Raw genomic sequence first — 13,119 nt, forward strand, 5'->3', positions numbered from 1 at the left:
CAGAGGGAACATTAGTGCAGGAGCCCCAGGAAAGTAGGGAGCCTGGGGTACTGGAGGAACAGAGAGGAGACCAGTTTGGGTAGAGTATAGCGAGCAAGGGGGAAGAGTCATGCCAGATAAAATCAGGGAAGAGACAAGGGGGCCAAGGCTTTGTGGGGCAAAGAATACCATGCAAGTGTGTAATTTATTTACTTAACTGTACCATTATATAATTAACTTACTTATTCCTGTCCTGTTGAAACTTAGGTTCTTGCATTTTGAAATGTTTTATCATAAATGACACTGCAGTAAACATCTTTGATTTTTCTTTTTCCTTTCTGTACTTAGAATTCTTTCAATATGGCAGAATTCCAGGACTGGCATTAAAGAGACAGAGGGTATGTAGCAGAGGCTGTTGCTACCACCAGGGTCCCTTTTACCGTCAGCGGTGTCCTTCCTCTAGCCCCTGCAGGTGCTGCTGACAACGCACACCTTTGCCCAATGGAGCCACCTCCCCGCATGCCTGGGAGTGACACTCCTCCCTCCACAGCCTACAGTCAATGGCTGACGGGTGTGGGGAGACAAAAGCACCTATCTCCTTGACTCAATGCAGGACAAACTGCGGTGCCATTTATATTCCAGAGCTGCCAGAAGGACCAGGTGGAGGCCACATTTCTCCTGAAAGCACATTCCTGCCTAGCTTCTTCCCCTCCTTATCCTGCTCCCCGTCCTCCTTTCATGATTCTTCTAGAACACTCTCCCCGAAAGTCACCTGCACAAGAATCTCCACATTAGGCTTTCCTCCTAGGGAACTCAGCCTACAACCGGATAGGAACCTTCTGAGAACTTGATTTACTAAATCCTAATGAAGAATTCTGTCTGTAGACTCACGATGCTCATTGAAGACAGTTTGACATTTGCCAAGTTACCATGAAGGGTAGGAAGCACTGGGAGGTGGTGGATACGTGATTGAAGGACTAATAGGTGATGACAAGAACGTGTAGAAAAAAGGATTAAGACTCCATCAAATTTGGACAGGTAGGGAACACAGGTCTGTGAAGACATAGGAACAGCCAGGCTTAACCTAAGTGAGAACAACCCGTTTGACAACATCCAGGTGAACCTGTTGTCCCTGTTCTCAGCAATAATGAGAGCCTGCAGGTCCCAGAGCACATAGCTTATTTTCCTCTGAAGGAGTCTGCCATTTGATTCCAGAGGCCCTGTGGCTTTAAGATAAGAGGACAAGAGAGCAGAAACACTACAGCCAGGGGTGGGATCCATGGTCAGAACAAAGAAAGGGACACAATGAGAGATGGGAATGAGGGTTCAGATCAGGGAAGGAAAACTCAGGGTATCCCAATGCTTCGGTCATGATTTTCTTTTCCCTCTCCTCTGTGGGAAAAGACAATAGTCCATGGGAAAGCCTGAGATCAGCAGTGGCTATCACCCCCTTCCCCCAAGCCCCTCGTCACCCCCTGCCACTCTTGCCCACTCCACCACCTCGCCATCCACCGAAGAAAGGATCTTGGACAAGGGACCCCACACAGAGTGTTTGGAAGTACCCTCTTACTGAGAGTCTGGGCAGATTCCAACCTGGCTTCCAAAGTAGATGGTAATTCTACTGCCAAGCATTTATGAAGACGCCGAGATCTAGAATCATTAGCAAATTCATCCAAATGTCAGGAATCTGAGAAAGGACCATGTGCAGGAAGGCCATCTCTACCTACGTCAGAATGAGAACGGCAGTGACTGAGTAGCCCCCCCTTAACCGTGGTTTTGCCCTCTGCATTCGCAGTCACCTCTTGCCAACTGTGGTCTGGAAGCAGAGGATCCTCCTTCTGACCTGTCATCAGAGAGTCAATAGTAGCCTAACGCTATGTTGCAATGTCTGTGTCATTCGCCTCACTTCATCTCATCATAAAGGCATGTTTCTCATCTCACATCCTCACAAGAAGGGCGAGCACAGTACAGTGAGAGATTTTGAGAGAGATCACATCCATGTAACTTTCATTACAACATATCATTATAATTGTTCTGGCTCATTACTAGCTTTTGTTGTTAATCTCTTACTGTGACTAGTTTATAAACTTTATCGTAGACATGTACGCACAGGAAAAAAACACAGTGAATATAGGGTTTGGTACTATCCATGGTTGCAGGCATCCCCTGCGGATCTGTGAACGTATCCCCCGTGAGTACGGGAGGCCTGTTGTACACACCTGAAAATACCCCTTATGTACTGAACACACAGTCCTTCAAACATGAATGTGACATGTGCCTTGAGTTGCCTATCCAGGTCTGTGGCTGGGTCTCAGTGAGCCACTCGGAGGTATGGTAATAACTGAAATTTTCACAGGACCTTACAGCTTCTAAAATACTTTCATAAACATTATTATTTAGCTGCCACTCATCTGTAAGCTAGATACTCTTACTATTGTTACTGTTTTCATTTTTTCAGAAGAGTACCTAGGAAGCCAGAGAAGTTAATAACTTGCCTAAGATCCCAGAGCCATCAAGAGGCAACCCTTTTCTTCTCAGTCTGAATCTTGTACAGTTCTCACGCTATCTGCCTGCCTTGTCCCCTTCCTGCTCACTGGAATCTTTTTATGTCCTGAAGTTCAAGGCTAAGAGTTCTGAGATCCTAGAAAAGGCAAGAGGGAGTTGGTCATCCATGAGCTCCAGAGCCTGCTCTCTCCCTCAAGGGTATCTTCTCATACTTACTACAGGAGGAGCATTCTATCCTACCCTTTTTTGCTTTGGGATACAGCTCCCACATCCTGGACGTAAGAAGTACTTCTTTCCCTCCCTGATTCACTCCTCTGTGGCTCCCAAGATGGCAGGCCTCTCCACACCAACGGGAAGATGGCAAGATGTGCCAACCTATCCCTGGGAGCGATGACAGTGAGCCCATGTAACAGCCTGGGTAGGAAGTGAGTAGGGGGTTCCTCTGGCTGCAGTGAATACTGAGCACATTGTTTCTGCCCCCCGGGATCCCCTTTCTCCTGCACTTCCAGGCCTGTCTATCTAACCTGGGATGATGGAATGCCATTTCTTTCTCTCATTACTCTAAATTAAGTATCATTAGGAAGGTAAATGCTCTCCCTAAAACAAATAAATCACCCAATACACTCCAGAGAGAGATTTAATTATTTAAATTATTTCTAGATAATCTGTCTCTTTGGATTATCCAAACCACTGTTGAAACTAACATAAAAAACAGACTCACCTGAAGCCCAGAGCCTTAGGGCTTACGCTGACTTGCAGACTGGGCACGAAGCCTGCCATGGAAGGAAGTCCGTAGTGATAGCATTTGGGAGGATTTGTCATCCCGAGGAACATGGTGGTAGTATTTTCAGCATTTGCAGGCTCTGAGTCATAGCAAAGCATGCCACGCTGTGGGGAAAGACCCAGCTCTGGATTGGACGGCTTCCCAAGGCAGAGTCAACCGACAGGCCCGGGAAGCTCGTTAATCCTCTTCAGGGCGTCAGCACCATAGCCAACCGAAGCCATCAGTGGGCACAGATTGCTGAGATTCCCGGGCTGGGACGTGTGGGGGCCAAGACTTGTCCAGAAGATGCTACAGAAGAGACTCTAGAGTGGAGGCCCACTCCCCTGCCCCCAGGAACAAGGGCAGCTTATTCTGGGGAGGAAGGGGCTAGGGCTGTTATGGTGGCAGAGGAGCGGGGACCGGAGGAGGCTTGTACCCTCAGAGGAGTCATGCCCGCCATGCCTTGGCACAGCCAAAGCGAGCCCAACAGCCATGCCTGTGCCTGCAGTTCTGTTGGCTAACCTGGGAGGTACCTCTAGGGTGAGAAGAGCCAGAAGATTCTGCTTCTCTGGTCGGCAACACGGAGCAGTGAATTTGGCGCAAGAGCAAAGATTTGGAGGGAAAGATACAAGGCAAAAAAAAAGAGGTTTCCCCTGGGAACTGCTGTGGTGATGGGAGGGAGTTCTGGATCAAGTGCCAAAAACCCAGGAGGTATCTAGGAATAGGCTGTGGAGGTGCTTTGTGACCTAAAGTTCCTCCCATCCCTAACATTCTGCTATTCTGGTTTATTGGAGGAGACCGGATAAACATACATCAAAAATGCAGTAATGCTAAGCAGCAGGAAATGTAGCGATGGAGTCAAGTCTCCACTTTCTGCCTTTAAAAATTTTTTTTTCATGTTTTTATTTATTTTTGAGAGAGAAAGAGAGAGAGCGCATGAGCAGGGGAGGGGCAGAGAGGCAGAGAGAGAGAGAGAGAGAGAGAGAGAGAGAGAGAGAGAGAGAGAGAGAGATGGAATCTGAAGCAGGCTCCAGGCTCTGAGCTATCAGCACAGGGCCCGACGCAGGGCTCAAACTGACGAGCGGTGAGATCGTGACCTGAGCCGAAGTCAAACGCTTAACTGACTGAGCCACCCAGGTGCCCCTCCACTTTTTGCCTTAAGCGTGATCTTTGTAGACCTCAGCCAGGCCCCAGACCACCGACAGGAGGGCCGAAGACTGGACACAGAGGGCATACATGTGGGAAAAGACAGGTGATTCTAGTCGAAAGCCCGAAGAGCTAATTATAGAGCCTACCGAACGGAGAAAACTCCATGAAAAGAACTATTTTTTCTTACCTGAGGCTGCAAATCTTCTGAGGAGAGACTCTGCTATTGTTTCGGTTAAGATGTGCACTTCCTGAAGGCAGAGAAGGTGATTCAGGTGTTACCCCTGGAAAGGTGGCTGGCAGTGAGAGAGGGGTGGGTGCGGATGACTCAGGGCTGATTTGGGATTTGCTGCCTTACCTACGGTGACTCAGGCAGCCCAGGCCCCTGCCTTCTGTGGGCCAAAATCCTGCGACAGGATCCCCCATGCAAACATGCAGGCAGTTGCCTTGCGGGTGGTCTGAAATGCTTCTGCCACTGCTCTGTAACTGTCTCAAAGGACAATCATTCGGCGGTTAAAACAGGGAAGGAGGGAGGTATGATGTTCTATAGCTAAGTGGATTCAGGTGGGGCCAGGAATGTTTTCTAGAAAAGGGGGATTTCAAATCTACTTGGCTGAATGAAAAGGAGCTATCTCCTGTCTCATGCATGATCTACGAATGTGTCTTCGTGTACACTCCCCTGCTCGGCAGTGGTAACACATTCAAGTTGGTCAATAGATTGGAGTGAGCTGAGGTGTCTGCAGAGTTCCTGTTGCCTGAAGAGGCTGGGTAGCACATTGAAGAGTGCCTGGTTTCTGTTGCCGGAAAGAGCTGGGCTCAAGTACTACGTGGGCCACTTACTAGTCGTGTTTCCTTGAACAAGTTGCTTGAACTCCCTGGTTCCACAGGATCCTTAATTATAAAATGCAGACAATCACTCCATACGGTGGGACTGAGAATTAAATGTGACAATAAACAGCACTAGGCCAAAAGGAGCCCCATGTGTTTGACTTCTGTGCCTGTCAGAGGCACATTGGGAAGGCAGGATCTGAGATGGAGCTGGATAAACAGGTGTGCCCCATGTGGGGCCTTAACTGTGCTTTTCTCTAATGAAGTGCCATCTGGAGGGGAGCCAGCCTGAACCCAGATTGCCTGTCCAAGATGGCAGCCTGTCCAGAGACTCCTCCACATAGAGCCCGTGTTAGGCCTAGGACACACGGGCCACACGGCCCATGCCTCAGCACTGCCTTTGGCAAATAGGGCCACCTTTGGAAACTCCCACCAAGCCCAGGCTCTGCAACTGTGCCTGAATGACACAACACAAACACGGTATTAAGGTCCAGAGGTGGTGCCTCGGTGCTGTCTGTGGTATGTCTCCTAGACATTGATGATAAGGGCTGAGAAATGAAAAGGAATCTCAAAAGGGGAACTATTGGTTAAGATCACATGAACCAACTTTTTGTAAACACACTTCCATTTTTCTTCTTGCTTTTTAATATTCCTTGTGTGTTCTTTAATATTCTCAGTGTGTCAAATGAGAAAGAGGGATCAGGGGCGCCTGGGTGGCTCAGTTGGTTAAGTGTCCGACTCTGGATTTCGGCTCAGGTCATGGTCTTGCTGTCGTGAGACGGAACCCCACATCGGGTTCTGTGCTGACGGCTCAGAGCCTGCTTGGGATTCTCTGTCTCCCTCTCTTTGCCCCTCCCCGCTCATGCCATCTCTCTCTGTGTCTCTCAAAAATAAACAAACAAACAAACGTTGAAAAAAAATAAAGAGGAATCAATCACAAGTCCCGGGTTCCAGCGCCAGCTCTTATTAACTGAGAGAGACCTTGGGCGGATCCATTCATCTTGTTGAGCCTCAAAGATCTCAGCTATAAAACGAGGACACTAGTGCCTCTCTCACAGGGTTCTGGTTAGGATCCAATAAAATAATGAACGTAAAAGCCCTTAATGAACTGGGGGCGAAAGGGATACAAATGGAAGCTAGCTTTTGCATTGGTCATCTGCTTGAAGCATTGTAATTACTGGGTTGACTTGCTGGGCTAACATTTGAGCCTGTTCCTTCTTCTCTGCTCGTCAATCCTTACCTTAGTTTCCCTTCCCCATGAGGTCAAAAGAACTGGGACACTGTTGATCCCATTGTGCCTGGGGCAGGTCAGATGTTCCTGAATAGTCATTACAGACTTCTAGGGATAGAAGTGATGATCCCCACTTGCTGATGTGAGTGTGAGAATCCTTTCTCCTCGCCTCCCAAACCCTCTCAAGACATGTTGTTCCAGTCTTTTCTTCAACAAGGGTAACAAAAATGAAAAGAAAAGAAAAAGAAAACAAAAGAAAAGGGGCACATAGGGACACAGGGTATGGGATGCTGACAGCCATGGTCTCACCCACAGACTTTCCATGAAACACTTGACCACGGCAAGATTTCACGGGAAGTCTCTCAAGTCCCCTGTCTTCGTTTTGTTCATCATGCCCTCCCCTCTCAAACACTGTGAAGGCTGTAGAGGACGAGGCTATAGCTACGCGGCATGAAAGCCAAGACTGGGTGCAATTCCTAGCCATTCCGTGGGAATGTGACTTTACGGCCACTGACTCCTCTTGCTTTTAGCATTAACTACCTTGTCCTAGCAATTTTCTTTCGTTAAAACATTAAAACCATTTTCTAACTGTAAAATAATAAATACTTTTAGAAAAAAAAAGAGCTATAATTCCACCACTGCTAACATCTTGGGGGTATTTCCTTTCGCAACCACAAAATGTGGGAGATGACAGGTATATATAGTTTTGTGTACTTTTTCACTTAATGTTATGCTGTGAGAAATTTCCCATGATGCTAAAATTCTGAGAACGACATGGATTTTAATGGCTGTATAATGTCTGTCATACAGATGAATCATAAGTTACTTAGCCGATTCCCTATTGTTCGACATTTAGACTATTTTTATTTTTTTCTATTAAAAATAACACTGCTATTACTATCTTTGTCCGTAAGTGTCCATGCCTCTGATTATTTCCTTAATATAAATTACTAGAAATAGAACCAGTGGGTCAAAACAGTAGGAATATTTTTGAAAGTCTTGATATACGGAGCCAAATTGCCCTCCAGAAAATATGTACCAATTTGCCCTTCTGCGAGTAGTTGCAAAAGTACTCACTTCACCCCATGCCCACCACAGCTGGATATTATCTCTGTTTTAATCTTTGCTCTTTTAATACATGCAAACTGATTTGCCTTATCTTTTTAAAAAATGTTTATTTTTGAGAGAGAGGGTGGGAGGAGGGGCAGAGAGAGTGGGAGAGAGAGAATCTAGAGCAGGTTCCAGGCTCTGAGCTGTCAGCACAGAGCTCAGTGTGGGGCTCGAACTCCCAAACTGCAAGATCATGACCTGAGCTGCAGTTGGACACTTAACCGACTGAGCCACCCAGGCACCCCTGCTTTCTCTTTATGTAGCTACCTTGTCCTGTCATTAGAGGTATGGTACTTGTTTGTTACCTGTTTGATTATTGTGTATGCCCTGCCTACTTCCAAATAGAATCTGGGGTGGTTCCAATTAGATAATAAGTTTCCAAAGACAGTAATGTTCCCAATTTGTAGCATCTATGACTGGCACAACAGGCTTCACATAGTCAATATTTGATACATGTTTGGAGGCTATTTTTGTACCATATAAAGATGTTCATGAACAGAATAGGGCATTCCTTTCTGCTGATGTATGTGACTTCATTATGTTCCCTTTTCCCAGCCCTCAATGCTCTTAAACATTTAATCTTAAAGGCATATAATTATTTACTGGTTTTGGGGGGAGAAAAAAGCAAAAAAAAAAAAAAAAAAAAACAAAAAAAAAAACCCACCTCTATCTTCTCAACTGAGTCATCAGTCACTTGAGGGTAGAGGATATGCCCTTTATTTCTCTTCGAAGAAATGAGTACAGCATTGAGCACATGTAGACATTTAATTTTTCATTCATTAATCCACTCATTTAATAAGCATTACCGACCATCCATTATATGTCAAGCACTGTACTCAATGCTGAGGAAAGTAGCTTCCAGTCTAATAGAAGGGGTGGGTGTGGGAGCATGTAGGATGCTATGAGAACATTAAGGAGGGACCTGAAACCCGGATGGGAAGAATTAAGGAAAGCTTCCTGAAAGAGGTAGTAGCTGACAGGAGTTAGCCAGTAAATAACGTGGCTGAGGGGTTGGGTGTTTCAGGGGCAGAGAGCTGCATCAGCAAAGTTATAGTAGACAAAGTGTGGTGCTTGGAGGAGCTTCCTACTGGTGTAGCAAATCCAAAACTTCGAGAGGGACAGAGAAAATGCAGGAGGTGAGGCCAGAGAATTGGCAGGGGCCATAACATGTACAATGAGAACGAAAGCGACCAGTTTCAGGCTTCGCCAGTCAGTGTGTGCAGGGGCAACGCCACCAGCATCAATATCCAGCTCTCCCAAGCTCAGCATCCCATCAGCTTGACTAAAGGAAGTCGAGATCTTTGCAGAATATCAGGTATTTTCAGGGTCTTTTCCACCAAGTCCTTAGAAGACTCTTCAGTGAGTACTTCCATGTTTCAGTGAAATAGTCTAGGTTATCACCTGCCCATGTCTAGCGAGGCTGGAATCCTGCAGTCCCAGGCTTTAATGCTTCAACAAGGGTACCAACACAAGGCTGGAAGTTCCATCCTATCATTGTCACAAATACCTAGCAGTCTATTGAGCTTTATAGTGTTGACACTGGAGCATCACTGCTGCATCTAAAGACCAGAGATGATTGCCACGGATCTAGCAAACCCTCTGGGAAAATGCCCTTGTTGGGTAACGTTCAAATAAAGTTTCCCCAGTAAGGCTGCTTGACTGCACACCAACAGCTTTTCAAACTTCCACAGAAGTTCTCCCCACTCCACTTTCTTACAGGAGCCACACATGCTGCCAAAGTGGTTAGTGAGGCAAGTTACAGCGTTAGCTTCCACCATGAACCCAGAATGCCATTCCCCTTGGGCACTCTGGCCTAACTACTGGATTTGATCTAAGGGGCCAGACACCTTCTTCTATATGATGACTTAATTCTTGGGTCCCCCTGCTACTTATAATCATGACTCCTTCGGGCCCATCAGATGACTGAAATCCAACTAGGGACAAGATTCAGACTCTTTCTCATAGGCTGGACTGTTCAACTTCTGTGTAAATCAGTGGGTGTAAATAGATACACGGAGAGGAGGGCGTTGCCTAACTGTTCTCATCAAAGGCATCTAAATAACATCTCCTGCTCAGACAACACACCTGGATTTGTTAAGCTACTTAGATTTTATGCTGCAAAGAGGATCCAATTGAGTTTTTATATAGTCTATTAGTATACAAATTACACTATACTAATTAGGGATTAATATCCGTAAGATACAAAGAGCTCTCAGAAACTGATTTGAATGGTGCCTGGGTGGCTCACTTAAGTGTCTGACTCCTGATTTCGGCTCAGGTCCTGATCTCACAGTTGGTGAGTTTGAGCCCCACATCGGGCACCACGTCGACAGTGCAGAGGTTGCTTGGGATTCTCTCTCTCCCTCTCTCTCTGCTCCTCGCCTGCTCACACACACACTCTTATAATAAATAAATAAACTTAAAAAAAGAAAAAGAAACTGATTTGAAAAGACAAACCTGATAGAGATGGGTAAATAATATGAATGCAATTCATAGAAGAAAAATCCAAATGTCCAAAAAATATATTTAAAGATGCTAATTAAAATTAAAGTAGTAATATAATATCACTTTATATACCCTCTGGACTGGTAAAAATTAAGAACAGTGATAACACCTACTACTGGTGAAAGTGAAGAGGAAACGGCTATTCATCCATTGCTGGATGAAATATGAATTGCTGCAAACTATTTGGCAATCAGGGAAAGACTATAACAGTTAAACATATATGGCCTTCAACCCAGCAATCCGACTGCTGGGAATCTAGTCTACAGAAATAAATCACGGTTGAAAAGATACATGTACAAAGGTATTTTTTGCTGTTGTTTGTGGTTGGCAAAACACTGAAAAGAAGTGAATGCCCACCATTAGGGGAATGATTGAATACATTATAGCATGCACATATCATGGGGAGTAACAGAGCCATTTAAAAAGTATAGCCTACGTCTATACTCAGTGACTTGGAGGGATTTCCACTAAATATGATTAAGTAGGAAGAGCTGTATGCAACAGTGTATATGTCCTCCGATTCAGTTTTGCTAACAGCAAAACAAAAACCCTAACATCTTTTGTGTGTTAGCATGTATGTGTGTGTGCGTGTATGTGCATGTGTGTGTGTGTGTGTGTACATTTCTCCTGCCTTGTCTTGCAGATCGGAGTGGCCAATGAGGTATAATGGGAGTTTTGGACTGTTTGGTGAAGCTCTTTCTTGCTATTGGTCTTCCCCTTTTCTTTCTTTTTTTCTTTTTCTTTCTTTCTCTCTCTTTCTTTTTCCTTCTTTCTTTCTCTTTCTTTCTTTTTTCTTTTTCTGCCTACAGATTTATTTAACAGAAAACCATCTCTTCCACTTTTACTGAGGTGGCTGACCATGACCAAATGTGCCTCTAAACTGGAATTCAGTTGCTGACCCAGCTCCGGCCTCAGCTTCCTTGTTGGCACCAAGGGACACAGCCCTGTCTCTGTCTCTGTCTCTGTCAGTGTCCCCTCAGGTGAGTCTTTCAGGTCTCTCTCCCTCCAGACCTTCGGGCCCTGGCCTGCCATCTCAGGACAGCTGTGACACAGAGCGGCAGGCATGATCTCAGGGGGCAGGTGGAGGTAGTCACAGAGATACTGGATACCCTGGCTGGTAAGATACCAGCAGAAATGTCTCCAGGCAAATTGTTCCTTTACGTGGCCCCGTGATTTGAGAGACTACATGGCCTTCATGATGTGAAGATTGGGCACATTCTTGTCTGCTGGCTCGGGGGGTTTAGGCATGTGGATGTCTTCCTTGGCTATCGTCGCTCCCTTCTTGAAAAGGAGTTCATAATGAAAATATGGCTCTCCTTGGGCATCAACATCTCGTTGGCTGCCACGTCTGGGGCTGGGGCTGGGGAGTGGTATTCTCTTTTTTTATCTGAAATGGGAATGTGATAGTTGGCACTTTTACAAACATTTTTTATGGCTTTGAAGATATGACCGTGTGAAAGATCGCAAGGCAGACAGTTTGAAGGAACCTGGCTCCCTGATCACTTTATGGAGCCCTGGGCTTTGTTCATATAAGCATAAACCCTCAAGGAATTAAACCTCTGTAGCCGGTCACTGTTGTGAGGAGGCAAACACAATATACGATTATGTGAGCATGAAGAAAAGTGGAAGTATACATACCAAGTTCTTAGCATTGATTAACTGGTGTAGGGGTGGGGTGCAGGAAGTAAAGAAAGAGAGAGAAGGGAAGGTATAGAAAAAAATTTTTTTTAAAAAAAAAAAATTTTTTTTTTCAACGTTTATTTATTTTGGGGACAGAGAGAGACAGAGCATGAACGGGGGAGGGGCAGAGAGAGAGGGAGACACAGAATCGGAAACAGGCTCCAGGCTCTGAGCCATCAGCCCAGAGCCCGACGCGGGGCTCGAACTCACGGACCGCGAGATCGTGACCTGGCTGAAGTCGGACGCCTAACCGACTGCGCCACCCAGGCGCCCCTAGAAAAAAAATTTTTAAGTGCCTTCTATTCAGAACAAAACAGCATTATGATATTATACCATTTATTCCCAATTATATATTCACTCCTTCTGAGCCCTCTTTGTTCCTACTTAAAATTCTCCCTCTCTGAGGGCCATCCTGAGGCATCTGAATCCCAGCAAGAGACAAGGTTCAGACTCTTTTCTCATATGATTGATCAATGTTAAAAAGCTGACGGAGGAATAGAAGTATCTCAGGGTAGTGAGATTTCAGGTCATCATTTTCTTTCTTCCTTATTTTGGTATGATTGTCTTATTTTGATATTGATCATGTATTACTTGTATAATCAGGAAAGAAACAGCAAAGTTATTTTCATTGTGGAACAACAAAAATAACAAAGAGATTGGAGTGAGGCAAGGTCAGAGGCAAGATCAACTGGGAGGGTATTTTCAATAATCCAGCTAAGAAATGATGATGGTCTGAATGTAAGTAATGACAATGGAGATGGAGACATGTGGAAGGTGGGTAGAATCAACAGGCCATAGTGGTTGATTGGAAGAGGAAGAGAAGGAAAGGCTTCCAGCTTCAGCAAGTGGACGGAGAGGTATGCCATTTCCTGGGGTGAGGAACACAGGAGGAAAATCAACTGTTGAGTGGAAGACATGTGACATCTTCAAATATTGATGCCTAGGCTCCACCCCGAATCAGAATCTCCAGGCATGTGCCACAGGTGATTCTAAGGCACAGCCAGGGCGGAGAGACCCTGGTGAAGACCCTAACATGAGGCTGAGGACCAGGGGGACATGAAGTTTGAGACTAAGAAAACATGGTCAGAGAAGGAGGAGGAAAGCAAAGGAGAATATGTCCTGGAAATCAATAGAAAAGGAAGTTTCTGATACTTGGCACTGTGCTTAGAATATAATTGGTGCTCAATAAATACTTACTGACTAAATGACAGAAGGAAGGAAGGGAGAATGGTCTCAAATATTGCTCGGGGGTCAAGAAAGAGAAGGGTTCTAAAGTGTCCATTGGATTTGGCATCAAAGAGGTTGCCTTTAGCTCTGTGGGGTCAGTGGGTGTTGTTGAGCGGTGAGGATGAGGGCAAAAGTGCCAGTGGGC

The 13,119-nt window shown here is 45.5% G+C and overlaps 1 pseudogene; it reads right to left on the reverse strand.

The window, feature by feature from the left end:
- Positions 1-10,908: 10,908 nt before the first annotated feature.
- On the reverse strand, positions 10,909-11,398 carry LOC125155582 (40S ribosomal protein S10-like; annotated as a pseudogene).
- Positions 11,399-13,119: the final 1,721 nt, after the last annotated feature.

Source organism: Prionailurus viverrinus, chromosome F1 (assembly GCF_022837055.1).
Source record: "Prionailurus viverrinus isolate Anna chromosome F1, UM_Priviv_1.0, whole genome shotgun sequence".
NCBI classification, from domain to species: Eukaryota; Metazoa; Chordata; class Mammalia; order Carnivora; family Felidae; genus Prionailurus; species Prionailurus viverrinus.